This window comes from Cherax quadricarinatus, chromosome 66 (assembly GCF_038502225.1).
Source record: "Cherax quadricarinatus isolate ZL_2023a chromosome 66, ASM3850222v1, whole genome shotgun sequence".
In the NCBI taxonomy this organism is placed as follows: domain Eukaryota; kingdom Metazoa; phylum Arthropoda; class Malacostraca; order Decapoda; family Parastacidae; genus Cherax; species Cherax quadricarinatus.
The window spans coordinates 11663329-11685646 of NC_091357.1; the positions used below are offsets into that span (position 1 = coordinate 11663329).

General features: G+C 39.5%; 1 protein-coding gene across 2 annotated transcripts in view; it reads right to left on the reverse strand.

The window, feature by feature from the left end:
• Nucleotides 1-22318, reverse strand: part of LOC128704066 (microtubule-associated protein Jupiter) — a 97490-nt gene that overhangs the window by 37465 nt on the left and 37707 nt on the right. The window lies entirely within an intron of this gene.

A 22318-nucleotide genomic window follows, 5' to 3' on the forward strand; every position in this document is an offset into this window, starting at 1 on the left:
GCTTTTATGCCGTACTGTTTCCCCTCCCCTCTCCCCCATTATCCCCAACCTTACCAGTTCTTACCCATGAAGCTTCCCTTACCCAAATCTATACCCTCCTTACTCTTGGTTCATCTTCCGTCATCACTACGAAACCGCATCTGTCCTACACCTTCCCATAAATTCCTTCTTAATAAAGGAACTGCACATTACCCAATTTGGAAAAAAAAAAAAAAAATATCACTCACCATGAAAGAGGAGAGAGATAAACAAGCATTGAAACAAGAATGTACTCGCAGCTGCACTTAATGAATTATACACCAACATTTCCTCCTGACATTTGATGCAAAATTCCACTTTCCGCAAAAGCATCGATTTTGTTAAAGGCCTCGTCTGCACAGGAAATTTGTACCTTTGCAAGGTTGAGACCTTCCCGGGTCTTATTGAAAGATCTGAACCAGCTGTTCAGAGCATTGTATACTACAAGACAAAAGTTTCATAGTACGGGTGAGGGGAAAGAACCGATTTGTGTACAAGCGCGTGGCTGAGAGCTCCAAGATGCCATCCCACTTTAACAAACCCCTTTCCCCCCGCCCCCAGCTTCCCGTACACGCCTCACGCAGAAACTATCCTGCACGAACCATATCAAATCACTGCAGTTTACGCTATACTAACTGAAAAAAAAGCAAGATAGTAAATTTTTAATACTCGTCTAGGAAGATACAGGTAGAGTAGTAACAATTTAATCTGGAGCTAGAGCGAGGTTACATGGAGTCGATTCCGGAGTTCACCGCCCATGCGGCCCGGTCCCAGACTAGGCCTGGGTGCTGGCCTGTTCGTTTAAGCAGTTAGTGCACCACAGTCCGAAGAAACAGGAACCGCTCTGAGGAACTTGGGTTCCCTCTTGAAGACAGTCAGGGGTTTGTTGGTAATCCCCTTTATACGAGTGAAGGTTGAGAATTTCCAGCTCTGCGATTTCTCCTTCCTTTAAGGGGGCTGTTAGTATACAGCAATATTCCAACTTAAAGAACTAGTGACCTAGAGTGACATTGGCCTGGCATCTCTTTTTTTGAAAGTTCTCGTTATCCAACCTAGGATTTTTCTTGCAGTTGCGATAATGTGCTTTGATCGTGAGACCTAGATTTACGCTCTTGTACTCTTTTACTCTTGTCCCTTTATTACTTCAACTTCTTCCGTGACTTAGTAACTAAAATTTGTCCTCGTGGAACTTCACTGTCCACGAAGACTTTATACCAGCTTGAAATTCACTATCCCTTCAATGCATGCTACTTAGATTTTTTTTGTATCATTCTTTGCAGACGATACTATGCTATAATTTATATCCCTGTGTCAGAAATGGGGAACAGAGCTCTTCACTGTACTCTGATTTAACTGTTTACTTTTACCTCTAATGGATAAGTTAAATTCCATCTGCTCACTTTCATTGTTATTCCTTTTGTGAGCATTCTGTGAGCTATTTCCCCCATGATCGTGCATGAAGAAAGGCTTTTGCAAAGTCGGTGCACACTACATCTACATTAGACTCAGTGGTCCAGCAATGCGAGAGGCAGGAGAGACTTTCTGAACCCATGCTGATCTGGGGGTTCCATGTGATCGGCAATCTTGTGGGACGTCAGCGTTACCGGTCTGTTTTGCAACTGCTTTACCGTTACCTTTGTGGAGTGGGGGCTATATCAGTGGGTTTCAAAGATTGTGGGATGGCTCCAGTGTCCAGGCTACACCAGAGAATATTTAAAGCATGTGATAATGACTAATTCTTGATAAATATGGAGTTCCACGACTCCTGGTCTGGTCATTCAATCAATGGCCTTTTAGAAGTCAAGCGGGGTTAGGGTTATATCGGAGAGGGAGACGTCTGCAGCACTCATTCATGAACTCTTGGGAAGTCAATCTAGGCTGATTAATGGGTCACTTGCATCTCATCCAGGCTAGCATTTACCACAAACCTGTCCAGCGTCTCTAGCTCAGTTCAAAGACTATTGGAAATATTGATATTTACAGAGCACTTTAATCTCTAGTAGGTCACTGGTTTTAAGAGTGATTTTAAAATTCATCGAAAATAGAACCCCTGTGGCTGAATGGTAGTGCTGCGCCAGCTTTCATAAACAGAACCCCCATCAATTCTTCAGATTTTTCATGGAGTCATTATGACTTACATTGAGTTTAGACATATATACAAATATGAAATACAAATATATAAATAAAATACACACAACACTAAGTTACGGTGACCACGAAGTCTTGAATGGAAAACTAAATTAAATTTTCCTATCGACCACAAACCACTTACACATCCAACTACCACTTATTACTAAACGATACAATTTTATTTAGCCCCTGTGCAAAAGGCAGGAAACTAAAATCTAATTATATTCACCATTTCGAGTCTTAGTTCCTGCACCCTGAACATGACCAAGTACCAGCATTTCCTGCTATTTCACCTTCAGATGTTAGATATTTGACACGGTTGATATTTTCATTGATAATTATTTTTTTGGAACGTGGCCGTCGCTTCTCACTCTTGGGAGCTCCAACTCTCGCTGTAGCACGAGTCATTTCAAACGTGCGAGGGAGAAACCTTGGAAGTTGCTGTACGTGTCTTGACACTGGAGAGGGGGAGGAGAGGGTCTCCTACAAGCTCACTGATTGGAAATGGAGACAAAGGAAAGTATGAAATAAAGTGGGAGGTACCGGAGAGGAGAGGAAGGGAAACGTTTTATTTAAATACTAGATTTTTTTTATCCAGCGCTCAACGTATCGAACATTACTAATTTATCCCTTTTCCATCGGACTTGTAAAGTATGGACAAGTGCAACTAATGACATTTTATTGTGGCAACGTTTTACTCTCCAAGAGCTTTGCCAAGCCGTTACCAGATCATTACAGATCCTAAAAATGCGGGACAATCAGGGAACATTGTCACGGAACTTCTCTCCGTGATACGTTATTAAAAGAAGCCAACATTCATGGAACATTAATTTGAAAGCCTAAAACTTGACCCATTTTAGCACAAACCTTAATTAGTCACTATGCGAATGCACGGAAATCCCGTTACAAGAAAGATTTCACACGTCATTCTGAGGTGACAATTCTTAAGATTCATTACGTTACATTCGCCGGGCCACAGCAAGCATTTCCCCTGCATTTTCATTTTAAAAACCTTTAAAGCATTAAAATATTTCAGAGATCATTTTCTAGACAATTTCTTTAATTTTCTTGGATAAAAAGAATTCAGAGTTACCTTTTGTCCACCTGCTGCGTTAGTGTTTGTCACTAGTCTTGCTCTAATTACTAGTTCAAGTATATAAATACGAAAACTAAATTTCTCAAGGCATGGCATAACAGTTAACTATCAAAATATTACAATGGTTTATTTTCAGACTAGCTAGTTATTTTACTAAAAAATCAGAATAAGGGGAAATGGCCGAGGGAACTACGTTTAACACAGTTGAAGTGCAGGAAAAAAGAAAGAAAAAGAAAGAAAAGGACAAGTGGGAAGAAAATGGAGGGAAGAAAGGTCCACAGTGACCCAGAAAGACTGAAAACGAGCGGATACAGGTGCTCTTAGTACTGTAGTAATTACAGGAAGGACGCCACAACACCGTGAGACTTTCCTTCGAAGTTTGTTTATTTTCTGGAACGTAAAAATTCGTAGTAAAGCGTATTAGTTTGGGGTATAACATCCATACAAATCTAAAGCACAGGAATTTTCACCATTTATGATTTAAGTGTTTCAGGACATTGCAAAGGTTTGTAAGTACGAGGTACCTCTCCATCCTCAGCCAGACGAATATAAACTGCAATCTAACTAAGAGGTGGAAATCGTGCAGGTGCCAACTGCTGCCCCTCCACTAGCTTAATCGCACGTGCGGTTACAGCTAATAGCCTAGTGCTGAGGTAGCGCGCGTGCCCTGTGCCCACGGTTCAGAGTTCAAAAGTGTAAAATTACTTTGAAAATATATAGTACTGCATACATTTAACATTGAGCAAAAGATGCATTCACCCATTACGATGATCATTACAAAATTGCCTTTGAAAATATTTAATGTTACATTTTTTAAGAACGCAAAACTGACAACAGAGGCCGAGATCTAAGTGCAAGTTACACTTAACCATCCTAACGTAAACTAGTCCCTCCCACCCCTTCACCCATATCTCTCACGTCTAGAGACTAACATTAAGAAGTTTATCATCACTTATACTCGTGAGGAAAAACAATAGCCACAACACCTCTGGCAAAACTAATCAACACTGATAACTTTTCCTGCAATTTTCCCCGGACTATTTTTAATGTAATTAATCTCTTGCATGGAAACACCGCCGTCACCGAGGAACATTATAAAGACAGCCCAATAGAAGTAAGTCACCGACTCTTGTGTCATCCTAGGTTCTTTACACATGCTGCTATTTGTGTATACCTGAATAAACTTGCTTAACCTACCTAACACAGGAATCAGGTGGCATCAGTAACTGACCTCGTCTCAAACAAGTCTTGCTTTATATAGGTCACTCACGCCCCACTTTCTGCCTATATATAGTTATTTTCAACCTATTAGAAGTGATCAAGGTAACAGGACAGAAAAGTTTTCTAATAAACACGTCCTAGTGTTTGCTCATGTGTCCTTTTGAACCACCATGGTATACCTCTCACCTAGGGCTGCAACGCCCAACCCTCTTCAGCCAAGTTACCCTTAACTACAATCGTGTTCCCGGTCGCTGAAGCCGAACAAGCCAAACTAATTCCAAAGCCTTGAGAAGCTTCAGAATTTAATTACGTGGTTTGAAATTCTGCTAAAAAAGTTTATTACATGTCTAGCTATATAATTTTCAAATTATTTATACATATGGAATATAATGAAAATTTTAAGTCTTTCATTCATAAAATATTAGATAACACCTTCAGATATTTCCATTTAACTCTGCAGTTTAAGAGTTATCACTTCAAAGCTAAATTTTAGCAGCTTTTGTAAACATTTTACCAGAAAAACCTTACAAGTTTTTAAACCTCCCTGTTTTTACTCTGGTTCATTATACCTACATGCCCAAGGGGCGTGATATCTTATTACAGCCATTTAACAACATTAAGGGCAAATTGTACCACTAACTATCTGCACCTTAGGTTAAACATGTTAATATTAAATATAAATCACAAAGTTGGATTCCCACTGTAGTATCAGTGTTTCTAATTTTCCAAGGAATACATTTAGCAAGTAAAATTCCACAGTATTTGACCAAACATTTAAACTTTCTATTAAATATTCCCGGTGTTCTTTGCCCCTCGCAGGGAGGAGTCATCTTACTAGGTCTTCATTTCCTTTGGCAAGCCTTCCTGCCTGGCTTGCTCCCCCTATCTGACCACCACCCGTTCCACGACCCCCCTCCCCAACCTACCTTGATCGAGGCCAGGACGCGGTTACGAGGTCTCTCCTACCTGTGGGGCTTCTCTATGCATGCACACCACTGCTCCTCACTCCGTCACCTCCCCCGCCCCCTCAAACTTATGTACCACAGATCCCCTTCCCCCACACAGCAACAACCTCCCATACAAACCAAGCTCTCACAATCCACTCAACCTAAACTCCTTTCCTTGCTCTTTCTCTGCAACTTTACAAAAACTTCTTACAACAACTATACTCAACCACAAATTTACAACCTACTCCACACCCCTCCCTATCTGCAACCATTTCAAGACACTTATCTAACACTGATATCCAATTGGTATAATAGTTTAAGAGGGTTATTAACCAGGACATGACTAAGCTTATGTTAACATTTCCTGTAAAGTACACAAACCCTGGAACAAGTTTCATCCACTAAGATGGGCAAATAAATTTTAAAATGCTGTAACCACAACATTTTGAAGATGAGCCAAGTAACCGAGTTGAAGGCAAGTAGATCTGAACATCTTACATTCAAGCAAGTTTTACTATCAAAGGCAAGTTTCTTTTTACCAACTTTAAGTCCTCTAGTTGTACTCCCTGGAGTACAGTGCCTTTCGCACTGTACTCCAGGGAGTACAGGACAGAGCGGAGAACCATTGGTAATTTAACTGGTTCAAAAGTCTTAACCAAAATCCTCGTGAATTTAGTTTAACTGGGAAACTAAATTCACGAGGATTTTGGGTAAGACTTGAACCAGTTAAATTACCAATGGTTCTCCGCTCTGTCCTGACAAGAGACCGTAAGTGACAGGTTAGGGAGTCAAGCAGGAGGAAGCCCGAGACCGTGCCGCAGGGGTAATAATCGCCGAACCAATGAAGAACCTAGTACTCTCCCGACCCCTTTCTCGCAACTTTTAAAATTATTCTACACTTTTAACCCCTACAATGCTTAACACTCCCTGCTACCTGTATTTACAACTCCGCCTTCAGAAGGTGCAACTTCTTAAGCTTCCTAAACCTTCGCCCCCTTTCTACTTTTAAGATGTAGGTGGACTTAGAAGGGTAGGGCGCCGGTGAGCGGATGTCGCAAGTGTAGGGGACGTAGGCATGGAGCCCCGGTGGGCGTTCGGGGGCCTAGTAGGACGCCGGTGGGCGGGCGGGAGGTGACCTTGAGTCACACTTGACTGGTGACGTGTGTCAGCTGCACAACCTCTCATCCACAGTTTCTCAAATATTTCAGATACATTTTAAACCAGTAATTTCAGCTTAATAGCCAGCTACCCGTGTATCAAACTAGTTACAGGGCTGAACCAATGTGCTACTCTGCTCTATTTTGCGTGGATACATTAAATCTTCACCTTGTGGTAATAAAGAGTATTATTCAGTAAAGGAGTTGGTGAGAGCGCTCACCCACGTGCTTATAACTAAGGGTATGGAAAACTTTTCTATCGTGCTCAACAGTGAATACCAGAACTAAATGTATTGTCTCCAAGCAAAGGTTCCCATTATACTAGTGTATCCTTCGACAGAAAACTTTCTTCTGAACCCCTCCTGACGTGCCGGAGCTGTGGTGCTAATGACCGCTCTACGAACACCCAATTAAAATGCATTTAACCTACAGGTAGCGCCTTCGAGTACATTTAAATGTACTCTCGAGGGCAGATATACCTGATAATACAGTATACAATGAAGACACGAAAGACTTAATTTGAAATGAGCACTACAGCTCTGACGTCCCACATCATAAAAATCTTTGAAAGAGTGCTAAGAAGCAGGATTGCAAATCACCTGGATTCCCAAAATCTGCACAATCCAGGGCAACATGGGTTCAGGGCAGGTCGCTCCTGCCTCTCAACTACTGGATCACTATGACATGGCCTTGGATGCACTGGAAGAAAATCAGAATGCAGATGTAATATACACAGACTTTGCAAAAGCATTTGACAAATGCGATCATGACGTAATAGTCCATAAAATACGTGGTAAAGGAATAACTGGGAAAGTGGGGAGATGGATCTTCAACTTCCTAACAAATCGAACACAAAGTAGTGGTCAACAGAGTTAAATCGGAGGCTGCCATAGTGAAGAGCTCTGTTCCACAAGGCACAGTACTCGCCCCCATCTTATTCCTTATCCTCATATCAGACAAACAGATATACACCACAGCACCGTATCATCCTTTGCGGATACTAGGATCTGCATGAGGCTGTCATCTGCTGAGGACGCGGTTAACCTCCAAGAAGATATAAACAGTTTTCCAGTGGGCAACGGTAAACAATATGATGTTCAATGAGGACAAATTCCAACTACTCCGTTATGGAAAACTGGAGGAGATAATAACTAGAACAGTATATACTGACTCCGGCCATACAATAGAGCGGAAAAATAATGTAAGGGACCTGGGAGTAGTAATGTCTGAGGATCTCACTTTCAAGGATCACAACAGTGCCACGATCGCATGCGCAAAGAAAATGATAGGATGGATAATGAGAACTTTCAAAACGAGAGATGCCAAGCCCATGATGATCCTTTTCAAATCACTTGTTCTCTCTAGGCTGGAATACTGCTGTACATTAACATCTCCATTCAAAGCAGGTGAAATCGCAGATCTAGAGTGTACAGAGATACTTTACTGCACGTATAAGTTGTCAAGCACCTTTACTGGGAACGCTTGGAAGCACTTGACTTGTACTCGTTGGAACGCAGGAGGGAGAGATATATCATAATCTACACTTGGAAAATCTTGGAAGGAATGGTCCCAAATCTGCACACAGAAATCACTCCCTACGAAAGTAAAAGACTGGGCAGGCGATGCAAAATGCCCCCAATAAAAAGTAGGGGCGCCATTGGTACACTAAGAAAACACCATAAGTGTCCGGGGCCCAAAACTGTTCAACAGCCTCCCATCAAGCATTAGGGGGATTGCCAATAAACCCCTGGCTGCCTTCAAGAGAGCTGGACAGATACCTAAAGTCAGTGCCGGATCAGCCGGGCTGTGGCTCGTACGTTGGACTGCGTGCGGCCAGCAGTAACAGCCTAGTTGATCAGGCCCTGATCCATCGGGAGGCCTGGTCATGGACCGGGCCGCGGGGGCGTTGATCCCCGGAATAACCTCCAGGTAACCTCCAGGTACAGTAACTTGCGCGAGTTACAGGACAGCTGAAAATAGTGAAATGCAGGGGTACCATGGGAACAAAAGAACACTAAGAACCTAAGCATCAAGTAACACTGCAGAAGGCCTACTGCTAGGCAGGGCCAATTTTCTCATACTTTTCTACCCGCCTAACCTATAAACCTACACAAATTCGAGTCTCAATGACAGTGTTCCACTCAACTACTGCCAAACCAGGACTTCTCTAAATCTAATGTCTTCAACTTCAATCCATGTTGAGAGTCCCATATTTTAGATATTCTAAACACGCTATTCGTAACCTCTAATTCCAGTTCCATTTGTACACTTCATATCTTCCCTAAATCTATGCCTTTCCATAGAGTGCAAGTTCAGTGGCCTCAGCCTATTTTCGTATAAATTTAGTTATTTATAATTGATAAAAAGCATTTATGCAGTCGTCTTTACTTTAAAATTCTAACCAGAATTCTTAGGTCTTTTTCGCATTCAATTTGTCAAGACCTACACTGTTTAGCTTGCAAGTGCCCTAGTCATTTCATTTTCCAAGTATCAGACCCTTACACTTGTCTGCATTGAACGGCATCTGCTACTCCTGAGCACGTCAACTTATTTTAGCGTTATTGGCAAACTTACTGATGTCGCTATTTATTTCCTCATTAAAGCCTTTTGTAGATTGTCAACAAGGGTCCCAACACTGACCCTTGTGGCACACCACTCTTAAAAGGTCCCCCATTCCGTTTTTTCACCTTCGTGAAAAAGATTACCAAATTCGTAAAACAAACGAGCCTTCCTACAAGTGCCGAGATTCAAAGATCAAATTTCTTCTTTCAAGGTGGGCTTCCAATTGCGTCAGCAATTATTGATTCCAACTTAACCCACACTCGAGGTTAGGCCGACTGGTTTATATCTAAGCTAAGCACTTATCTCCCGGGTATCACATTTGCCATTCCTCTGGTACAAAACCTGTTTGTAGTGACATGAAGAGACTAAGGGTTTACTAAGTTATCCCTTACATTCCTTTAGAACCCTTGAAAAGGGCTAATCAATGTCCGACGACTTTTCTGGCTTCAGTCTAGTTGTTTCAGGACGATGTCGCTTGTGACCAACATTCATTCTTTCTGGCCTGTATAATTATTGATTTCCGAGTGGGCTGCAGGCTATCAGAAATACTGCTGGAACAACTGTAAAGACAAAAGGAAATGGATCGCTACCTCCAAGCGCCAGATTTATTACACTGATACGAGTCAGCGGGCCACCAAAAGTAACAATCTGGTTGAAGAGGCTATCAAATGCCTGGCCTGATGGCAGAGAGGATAAAAAAAAGTCAGTCACAGGTATATCACAGGAATACTCACAACCTGCCTGACCAGACAGTCAACTAGGAAACCAGTAAACTGAAGCGATTTAATCACTGACCCTTATCAGCGTTACTCACTTCCTGCTTTATATTATCCTAACCGCTCGCGGCAGTTTGTGATGAGATCGCAAAATTCTAACCACAAGAAGACCTTTCCTTAAGGCTGCGCTGGACGTTCAATCCAAACGCATTTTTTCAAGGTAACTTGAAAGTCTGCATCATACCGTGTTCAAGGAACAGGAAAAACTGACAAGGTAACAGTGACAACTGAAGAATTCATTCAACAGCAAAATTTAATGTTCTGTAGACAACTTCAGAAGATGAGGAATGTCAGGGTAAACAAGTTATTGTAGTCCATTCAAACTTGTGTTAACTATCCTCGGTAGCTATATTCACTAAATTAAGTGGAGACGTGGCCACTTGACAACATGTACTTTACATGTTAGTGTACATCATAGTAAACTGCGTACACCTAAACCTTCAAGCTCAGCGGGTTCAACTTACAAGATTAAGTACATGAATAAAGATGCCGCCAGTCTGAAACATTTACCCTTCAGAGTTGTAATCTGATACGAACACTGAAACAACAGAGCAGACACTCCAGCTCAACCAGGAAGGAGTCACTCCAACCGTGAGCTTCACCACTTACCTGACTCACCAGCATCACACACCACTAACCTCCGGCACATCCTCTCCACTGTCATACCACTGTTTTTACTCATCACCAACGAGTCTAGTCAACCACTTGCACAATTATTCTCAAGTACATATGAAGATTCAAGGATCAGAGTTTACACGTTTAAATCCAGTTGGTAATTAAGTTTTAGTTTATACTGTACACTGTTTAACAGGCCTTCAACATGTTCAAATGAGAAAAAGGGTCAAGTGTAAAGTACGAACTAATTTAAAATTTTTATTTTTTTCCCCAAACACTTAATATACATAGTCAGGTTTCACACGGAAACCACTGCACGCCATATTACGAATCATATTTCCAATAGATTCTGTTTTAATCACTGGCGAAATCGCCAAGTAAAGGATGCTCGAGTTCCCAAAATCAACCAACAGTGCTAGACATCCAGTGGGCCTCAAACTTAAGGACTGAAGGAAAAAAAAACTAGACACGTACTCTATCAACCCTCCCAAGACCAGGTTTCCCCACATTACAATTTCCCCTCAACTTATTACAATATTCCCAGAACGCATTTAACTTCGCCACAATTCTTCCTCCGCAGATAGGTCCAATCCCTCCAATACTCAAGGGTTCCAACCGTATCACCTGACTCCCAGGTCAGGCTAACATATTTCACTGCCTGATGCATGAAACCCGTCCCGTGCAATAATGACAGGGCAACCATTATAGTTAAAACAAGCTACCTATCAGAGTAAAGTAGTACACAGCCGAAAGTTTACCTGTGGTGTAAGTCTTCCTCTCTTGCACACCAGTCTGAGGCCAAACCTTCCCGTTGATTGCCTGCTTAACTAGGGTGTAGCTGTTGGCGGCACGTCAGTCCACATCCATCATAGCCTGGTTGATAAACATCGCAATTCCGAAACCACCTCTCGTCTCAATTCTTTATTCAATGTAAAACACCGAAGTAAAAGCTAATTTCTTAATGTCTGCGTAATTTAATTTACTTGTAAACTAATAAGGCTATGAAGATTTTTTATTCACTCCAACCCCACCTTACCCGGGAGGGAAACCTAATTCCCCCTCTTAAGTATCACTGCTTGGCTGACCATCCTTCGCGTCGTCGAGCTCTTCACAAAAATCAATAGTGGGGTTGGTGATGCTGCCTAGGGCACTTGGCCCTACCACCCACTGTTCCTTATGTACCCAACTTTGCTCTGATTCCACTGAAATTTTCAACCGGGCCAGAGAACCCTTTTCACAGGCGGAGTCTCATAACGTAGGCCTAAAAGCCCAGGATAATCAATGGCCTGACACCTTGTCTCGGTGCCTAAGCAGAAGTCTTCCAAATTCCCACCGTTGGAGTTTAATTAGAATGCCTAATTTACCATGACTTACTAAATTTATGTCAAGATATCAGAGTAAAGGACAACACTATTTGCTCACACGTGCCCCACTAACAACCTAAGGAAACGAAACCACGGTACGGGTGGGGACTGAACTCTCAGCAAGAGTCGTGAAACGATTAAGAGTCAGGAGGACCCAACGAATGTGAAACATAAGAAGGAACAAAGTTACTTCGAACGCTTTTGTTAAGCAGGCAGCTGCTTAGTCATTTCCCGTTGGTGTCGAATTTACACGTGAAGGGGAAGAGTACAAAAAGCAAAATTAAATATCATATAGCCAGAGGCAGGAAGGCCACCCACCAAGGCTATTTCACCATGTCGACACAGCACCTTCAGCCTCTACTTTTTATAAGCATTAAATAGAAACAAGACTCCATTAACCTTAGAAGTTTCGTAACAAAGTTCCAGGTCATTTGCCAGGGATAATGACTACCATGAACGTTTGTCAGTATATAACTCGCCAAGAACGTCGAAATTCACGTAGAAACTAGTTAGCTATACTTTATGCAAGACTAAGGGTAGGAAACTCAGTGGCTTCCAAGGCCCCTGGACTGTTAGTGAATTGCTAGCTAACAGCCTAACTCATCATTTACTCTGGGAGTAAGGCATAATGTGCCATTTTGCTTTCACTTTTTTCTAAAATCTTACAATCAATTCAAAAACCCAGACGCTACGACATTTTCCGTCTTACAAACGTTACATCTCTACATCTTTGGTCATTCAAGGAGAACACTATTTTACCTTTCATTTCTTACTGCTAATCTTTATTTAAGGTAGTATTAGCCGTTATGTGCTGATTCATACGTGTCACCTGTGAATACCAAAATAGTGCATTCTAAGAATATCGAACTAAAGAGTGCTTTAAAAAATTAACATTTGTTATATTTATCTGGAAGCGAAGGGTCATACAGCGCCTGCGGATTAAGTGATTTGGAAGCAATAAGTTTCGATTCAAGGAGAAGATAATTACAATTCCTTTGATCAAGAGCCCTTCACCAGCACAAAGGCATCTCCTTTAAAGGGTCTTAATCTTTATGCTCGTTTACCACCACCTCTTCAGTGTTCCCATGCAGGCACTTACTAATCATGTTTGCAAAACTAATAAATTTTATAATAATAATAAATATAATATATATATATATATATATATATATATATATATATATATATATATATATATATATATATATATATATATATATATATATATATATATATATATATATATATATATATATATATATATATATATATATATATATATATATATATATATATATATATATATATATATATATATATAAATAATGTGCCGAATATGTAAAACTGGTCAATTAGCAAGAACTCATTTAAAATTTAGTCCTTTCTAAAATTTTCTCTTATACGTTTAAAGATATTTTTTTTCATTAATGTTGATGTAAAAATTTATAATTTTGCACCAAAAGGAACTTAGAAAACTTACCTAACCTTATTATAACAAGAACAATTTATTTTAGCCTATCCAATATATTTTAGATTTGTTTACAATAATTTAATACTAAACAAACAGTGAAATATATTTTTTTCGTTAGGTTCAGAATGATTTTGGCGAAATTATTGCATACACAAATTTTCATTTGTCCTATATGGCAAGATGAGCGTTGCTATTTAAGCCAATATCGCAAGTTCTGCCTATTCGTGTGTGTGTGTATTATATATATAATAATTACACGCATTAATATCTATATATAACGTATACAATTGTATACTAGTATGGTATTAGATACACAAGCCGGTATATAATGAATAGATCGTTAGAATTCTTTAATAAAAATATTTTGCGTATTATAGTATACTGTATACTTAAATAATTATTAAAGTATCAGGTTTAGCCCAAATATTTTAGCTACAAAGACTGGGGAACTGGTCATTCGAAGCAATGTATTAAACATTCAACTTACCCGTTATGTCTGCATGCCTTCCCGCCTTACCTATAAAGAAATAATGAATGTACATTAACGTACTTTCGTTAATAGGTTCCAAGATTTTCCAGGAATGATTATTTAACTAATGTACATTAGTAGAGTTTCTCGAATAATGAGGACCTGAGGAAGACATTACATTACCATATTGGTGCTTATCAAGCAGACAGCGTTATCAATTCTCTCAGTGATAATTATTTGTTCTGGGCCAGATAAGCAGTGCAGTAGGAATAAATGCCTACACTTAGCAGTAATTACAGAACACTTAGGATTTCCTTTTAAGGAAAGGTGAACGTAGCTTCAGTTAGCCAGTGATGCTTACACAGCCAGCACATAGGAGAGAAACTTATGATGTTACAGGTCATCTAAGCTGTGTCAAGAGGCATTTGAGGTTTCCAGATCAAGTATTTTTTTCCCAGTGAACTTGAGTTTGTTTGTACTTCAAAGGTTGATTTACTTGTCAGGTCATTTAACATGCCTGGAAATATACAGAGAAGCTGTGCGTGGCCAGAAAAACTTTCTGCACATTTTTGTCAACTACAATTTTAACTTAACTTGTCTAAAGCTTAAAAACAAGACTACATTAAAAAAAAAAGTGTTGGAATTAAATGTTCCTTAAAATGTAAACAATCCTGCTACCCAGTATTTAAGAACATTTATACAATTCAATCTAGTTTCTTTTTGATTAGCATATGGATTGCAAAGGGAAGGAGCATTAAACCAAAATACACAATGAATGGGAATTTAAGAAAAATATGATACTCCCCCCCCCCTTTAAAAGTCTATGTACAGAATTGGAAGGTCTTCTAAGGAACCAACTTTATTCCTTTAAATCGATGACATTGGAGAACAGACTGTAGGCTAAGAAAAATAGTTACCCGAATACTTTGTTACAGTATATAATTATATCACTTAGAAAAATAAGGATGAATTTATGGAGGTTTAAGCTTTCATATTTACTCCCACGAATGTGGAAGAGTTGTGTCTAATTTACCGACAAGTGTCATCGAGAATCTCAGAGCCCCCCCCCCCCCTACTTCCTTTCAAAAGTTCTATGTTTTATTAAGGTTCCTATTTACGAAATTATGCCGACAAAGTTCTGTACACCGTAAAATTACATTCAAATGACAGTTACCTGATCTGGATCTAAAACGTCTACTTCATTACTAACACTGTTACAGAAATTCACTGTCGACCGAAGTATTTACGTTTTTCAATTTGATACTTTCCCCTGACAAGGCACAAATAGTTTTTTTTTTTTAAATCAAATCTATGAAAACTTGCACAAAATGCAAAAATAATTCATGCATTATAATCAAAAGAAGTGCTAAACCAACGAGGGTCAACTACTGGTTACAGGACAATTACTGTACCTTGCTATTAAAAACCCGATAAGGTAGATTCACGGTCTTCATACCAACTGAAAAAATCTTAGCTGACGTATCTTCTCAATTTTAAAACAATAGCTTCGTCCTTGTATTTTGTTAGTAACTGCATAACAGCACTGAACATACTATAACTAAAAAATAGCCCAGGAAAGTTAAGTTTTCTTACTCTTAATAATCTATGTGGTAAACATCCCTTTAAAATATATATAAAATTACAAAGCTAAAATGTAACTCAGGAGCCTAAAAATTAGGCATACACCTGTGTTCAGTTTTCAAGACTGCTGCTTCCGCAGACCGGCCTGGGACCAGAATTTTCCAATTACTTCCCAGGGTACCTGGCTATTTGCGGGTTGTGTATTGTACAGTCACTGTACTGTCTTACGTTAACCAGGCTGTTGCTATTGGCGGGCCGCTGGCCATCATAGCTTGCTTGATCTCGTACTGAGGTAGTGTGGAAGGTTACAAGCCACACCGAGAAGTACCTTGGGCTACTGTAGATAAAGTCACTCATGAGCAATGATGCTGCCTCAGCACTAATGTTACAACCACACGTCTATCACAGAGCGGCACTACACCACTGCCTTGATCACTGTCCCAGCATCTGAACCTTGCTTAAAGGTTACCCAAAGTATGAACTTCAATAAACTACTCAGCTTCATTTATCTAGTACCACACCAGTACTTCCCAACATTTTCCTTTATTTTATATAAAACTGAATATTACCCTTGTTGGAACACTAAGCACTGCTGCCTTAGTTCGTTTTTTTTTTTTTATAACCTAGTCACAGCTTGGTTAATTACGTTATAGTTTAATAGGTGCCGCAATTTTCATGATAGGAATACGTATTACGTTAAGCCACATTTATCAACTACTTTGCAAGCCCACACAAACCTATTTAAAACAGTCTAGGGCATTTTGCCTAAGTATCACGACCTGATTCTTCGTTATCAGTCATCAAAGTCTTGTGACAAGGACTCAACTTTTGTGGAACGCCAGCTTTCACTGCGACCAGTCTTCTCCATTTGGTCACTACCAGTTAGGAATGCCTTAAATATCGCACGTTGCCGTTTTGTGAATTGGTATAAAACCCTTTAGTGATGCCCACATTAAAGTCATGGGCCACAAGATGCTTTAAACCTAGGAAAAGAAATAGTCAGTACACTTCAACAAATACCCTGTCTAAATATTTATAATCAATATGCCTATGATGATTTTAATTGGCAAATAAGCAATCTCTCCTCCTGTAACTACAGTATTATGTAAACCATCTATCCAAACTGCCACGAAACTAATTATCAGTTTTATAAATGGCAATTTACTAGTCTGAAAAAAATAAGTTGTTTCATGTTCAAGGTCATATATGCTCCACACACTCAGCAAGTTACTTAACTCTTATTAAAACCGGGGGAAGTCCAGCCAGAATCATGTCTAGGGAATGACTACACTAACGATATATACCTTTGATGAGTTTCGAGAGTTACTTTTCTCGGAGCGATACTTACATACTAAAAAAAATCATTACGATTAAAATAATCCACGTCTTAAAAACGGCACTGAAATTTTATACGTTCATAACTTTGCAAACATTCTCATGATAAAAAGTTAAGACCTAAAAGGCAGTTGCTGTGTAACAAGTTAGTGGCACTTAAGTGCACTAAAGGTGGCAGGATTCCTGGCAAACTAAGTAACCACGAGTGAGACAGTGTTAATGATCTGAGTAAAGCAAGTCTGACAAAGAAAAATAATCAGATAATCAAGGTTCTATATACAACATGGCTCATCATGCGGAAAAGCTAAGCCAAACGCCCTTAAAAAATATCCAAATAACTAAACCCTCCCGGCAATAAAATCTGTAAAACAGCTTTCAAAAATGTTATAAAAATAGCAGATTAAAGCTATTTGTACCATTATGGTAAGCAGTCTAAAACCTAATAAAAGGACCCCAATAGTAATTCACTGACTACATTAGGGTCGTTTCTACATAAATGACACGAGTTTCCAATTCTGCGAGTTTTAAAAACGCTTATTTCAGACTGCTGTGGGGATATTTTCCACGAATGCCTCTTGCAACATTAAAATTTTAAATTTATTTACTCTTGCAACATTACAATAATTTATTTACTGAATGTCTGAATTGTTGGCACGTCGCTTATTACTGTTTATGGCAACCAGTAAATGGAATGGTGATAACATACTAAGTGGGACTACCAAGATGCAATTAACAGGCACATCGCTCGTGATTGAGCTAGTTTGTCTTATCAACCGTACTCTAATAACCAGTAAAAGAAAACGTAGTTCCCATTTTCTGGATTTATACAAAATTACGATCTTTCGCAGCTATTTTCACATATTTTACATTTAATTATACATGCAATACTACGGATTTTTTGGGGGGTTAAATGATTACTTCCATAGTGGTCCCTAAGTTTTGTATACATCCCTATTGTATACAATTTTACGTTTTGCCCGAAATACTCTGTACAGAGGATTACGGCATATACACCCAAATGTCACTTTGTATATTATAATCATGGGGGAGCGCTAATCCCGTAGGGATTATACAGCGCATGTTGGGGGGGATGGATGGTACTCAGGCTCAATTCAGGGAACTGGAGCACAGATCCAATTCCCTAGATCAAAAGCCCCTCAAGCGTCAAGGAACCTCCCTTGAGGGGTCTCCTTTGTACATTGTATTATACTGAAATGAACTGTTCTGTTAATGCCCCTTGAGAGTTTAACGCTTAGTTCTGATTTATTTACTTTCCGTTGTGTTAAAATTTTATTCTACAATTTTCAAGAATTTGTGCTACCTCAAATTACTTATTATCAACTAGCTATAGTTATCTCAAATGCAGTTTAGAATTATATGACAAGTTACTATCAATTTTGTACTTTGTCCATTTACACTAATTTTAGATATACCGGTTAATTTGTTACCATTTCTATTACTAGTGCTGATACCCCTAACTCATCTTCCTTCATGTCCTACTTCATGGTTCATGAAATTTAATGCTTGTAATTATAATCAATTTTTAAAGGGGTGGCGGAGTAAGCCAGCGGAGAGCCTCTTGACAGATGACCAAAAGTTCCAGCTGCAGGTCGTCATCATGACTTAGACGAGTCAGGAAGCTTGTCCTATTTCCTGATAAATTACACTGGCCAACAACTAAATGCTTCAGAGACCAGACTAGCAATTTCCAACTAATTTTAGGTCACTGATAATGAATATCATGGTTGAAATTGTTTGTTAGCTCTACTTTTCAATATACACCTGTCACAACAGGTCCCAACAGGCTTGCGGCAGTGTTTTACCACAGACTCACTGCCCTTCATTAATGTTCCAGAAGTCATAGAAGGTGGTTGTGATGTGCAATTTTATATTTTGAGGTGAAAAGTAAATTGTTCTTGCGATGGGCTTTCAGGGCGGAGACACCAAGTATTGCTGCCTTCTATGAGTGGGACAGCCGTGAAAGAGTTCCCTACTACATCGGGAGAGTGGGGCCAACTCATCAGTCATTGGAGCCTGGGATGAAAAGTGTTCCACATCCACCTCTCATTGAACCAAACAATTTTGCTACCACCAATACACAAAACTGGAGCTCATGAAAAAAAAAAAAAACTAAAAGCTATGGACAAAGCCGGTCAGGGATTCAAGTATTTAATATCAAAATTCCCCTCGCTGAGCGACGCTAAGAGGGACTCCTCAGTGGCCCTCAGATTCGGGCGCCTCTTAAAGATGGTGACTTTGAATCAGACCTTCCTGGGGAGGAGAAAGCTGCCTGGGAAGCATTCAAGATAGTGGCGAAGGGATTTCTTGGAAACTGAAGGGAAGGAAACTGAAGAATTGAGGGAAAAACCTCAAGGCTTACAAGAACATGGGATGTAACATGTCACTTAAAATCAAATTTTTGGACTCCTTTAGACTTTCCAGCGAACTGTGGGGCAGTTAGTGACAAACATGGTGAAAGGTATCACCAAGATATTTCAACCATGAAAAAATGGTACCAGGGCAAATGGCGAACTGCTGGACATTGGCAAGATATGATTCTTCAGCCCACTATAAGCTTATCGTCAAGCAAAAAGGCAGAGTAGGTACGGATTAGAGTTTAAAAGACATTGTACATTATAATAAAATAATACACGTCTCGTATATTTAAACCTACAGCCAATAAGCATTTTTCAAGGTGATATTTGGATTCAGTACATGAAAATACACAAGAATTAATAAATCTCATTTAAGAAGCATACAACTTTTCAAAAACTGTTGACCAGTGTTACCTAACCCTGAATGCGGATATTGACTTCTAAATCTGTCTTAATCATACATTCTTCTGAAAATAAATACATTACAGGGCAAAATAAACCCTTTCTGAGCAACATCAAGAATATCAATATTCAGTGCTTATGCTTAGGGAAGACTTGCTTAAGCATGACAAACATCTTTGAGTTACCTAGGTACACAATTATGCATAACTGTAGGCCTGGTCAAATACGGGGGGGGGGGGGATAAGGTACCGCAGTGTATTATTCTAACGAATTAATAATTACCTGTACCAGGAATGAACACAAATTTGCCAATTTTAGAACCATTGTACACACTACGGCCAACGTCATTCAATGTATACTTGAAAGGTAGTAGAGTTTTCTGGCATCAATATAGTCAAACATTTAAATATGAGTGAAGAAAATTAGTGTTTCGTGCTGTTCGTTTCAATTGGCAAGCATTAATTATTGGGCAGCTAAAGGTGGTGTATCTAGAAGACTGCATTACCTAACTGGCTGATCAGTAACAATTAAGAGAAATTTGTAAATTTCCTTCTTTCAAGCCGAGAGATTGTCTGCAATTACCTAAACCTGACGGTTACTCTTGTCGAGTTTCCTTTAAGAGGAAACTAAAATTCCTCCAGTGAATGCTGGATCAACAAGGCTGTGCAGTATATGCGAGCTAATGGGCTACCGGTAGCAACAGCTTGGTTGATCAGACGGGGGGCAAGACAATTCTAGATTGTCATCTGCCGTCCCTCCCACGCTCAATCTTAAGAGTAAATGAGCCAGAAGCTAGTATTTCACAGGTGATGTCTTGCTTGCATTATAAACATGGGTAGAGACTTCATCTTAACGTTTTAACAAACTGAGCAAGCAGGCAAGTGGTAATTTCAATAGAAAGATAATTTTAAATTTTACTTGCGTACATTAAAGAGTTAGCATATAACTAAAATACTTTAAAGAAAATTGTAAGTTATCAGTATTATCAATATAGCAAGATTGATCTAAAGCTTGGGTAGTGTGCAAGCTAACAAGTTAAATTCCCCAGTCAGCACCAACTTGAAGAATTAAAACCCATTCATATTTAAGCACAAAAGTTAGAATATTCGCATCAATTAAATCTTAAAAAAATATCAAAGTTCACAACGTTGGCAGTAAAGCTAATGTGCGTTTCAACCAGTCGAACACCATTCACTGAAATATGCCAGGCATTTTCTCAGTCAGGCAAACAGCGTTAAAAAGAACGCTATCGACTAAATGGAGTGTTTTAATCTGGGAATTAAGGGATGATGTCCAAACTCGTTAGGAATTTATGAATATCAATGAACTTAATTAGGGAATTCATGAAAAACACGTGCTTTCAGTAATTTCAGTCCCGAATACAAATCAAGTTACATTTATGATTGAGAGAAAAACGGCTGAAAATGCTTAACATACTTTGTGGTAAGTAGGCAAATTTCTGCATACTAGCTTCCCTAAAAAATAAAAAAAAAAAAAAAAAAAAAGACTGCCTTTATGGCGGAGTAGGGCTCTAAACCAAGAGTAAGCCACCCTCCGCTTCCTAGTGTCATTTCCCCAGACGGCATAATACTTCCTATTTATCTCTTCCTCATTACCAAATGCATACAAAAAAGGCTAATCTTTGCACTCCTCTGTAACGTCACTAAAGTCTCGCATTAGGCTAGTATCACCTCGTAATAAAGTTGGTAGAATTACCGACAATATGTAAAGTAATAGGACAAGTGCAACTAAGGTGACATTTTATTGTGGCAACGTTTTGCTCTCCGGGAGCTTTATCAAGCCATTACAAACAATACATGGACACGGAGGGTATATAAAGGCTCAGAGTGAGGTGCAATACTAGTGAGGTACCATTTCGATGTAGTAGTAGTAGTAGTAGTAGTAGTAGTAGTAGTAGTAGTAGTACAATATGGTAGAGCAATTAATTCGTAATACACTTGGTAGAATTACCGACAATATGTAAAGTAAAAGGACAAGTGCAACTAATGTGACATTTTGGGCAAGAAAGGTATAAAATACCGACAATATGAAAGTTAAGACAGTTGCAACATCTGGATATCTTTACTGTAGACTTTTCGCCATCCAGTGGCTTTATCAATACAGATTCTAGGACATAACTTGAAGACAGTAGAACTATATACAAAAGATGAGGCAATCAGTCCCTCAGCTCACTAACTCCAAGGCTGAGGGACTGATTACCTCATCTTTTGTATATGGTTCTACTGTCTTCCAATTATGTCCTAGAATCTGTATTGATAAAGCCACTGGATGGCGAAACGTATACAATAAAGATATCCAGATGTTGCAACTGTGTCTTAACTTTCATAATGTGACATTTTGTGGCAACGTTTCGCTCTCCAGGAGCTTTATCAAGCCATTACAAACAATACATGGACACAGAGGGTATATAAAGGCTCAGAGTGAGGTGCAATACTAGTGAGGTACAATTTCGATGTTCACTAGTAGTAGTAGTGGTGGTGGTGGTGGTAGTAATAGTGGTGGTGGTGGTGGTGGTAGTAATAGTGGTGGTGGTGGTGGTGGTAGTAATAGTGGTGGTGGTGGTGGTGGTAGTAATAGTGGTGGTGGTGGTGGTGGTAGTAATAGTGGTGGTGGTGGTGGTGGTAGTAATAGTGGTGGTGGTGGTGGTGGTAGTAATAGTGGTGGTGGTGGTGGTGGTTGTAATAGTGGTAGTGGTGGTGGTTGTAATAGTGGTAGTGGTGGTGGTTGTAATAGTGGTAGTGGTGGTGGTTGTAATAGTGGTAGTGGTGGTGGTAGTGG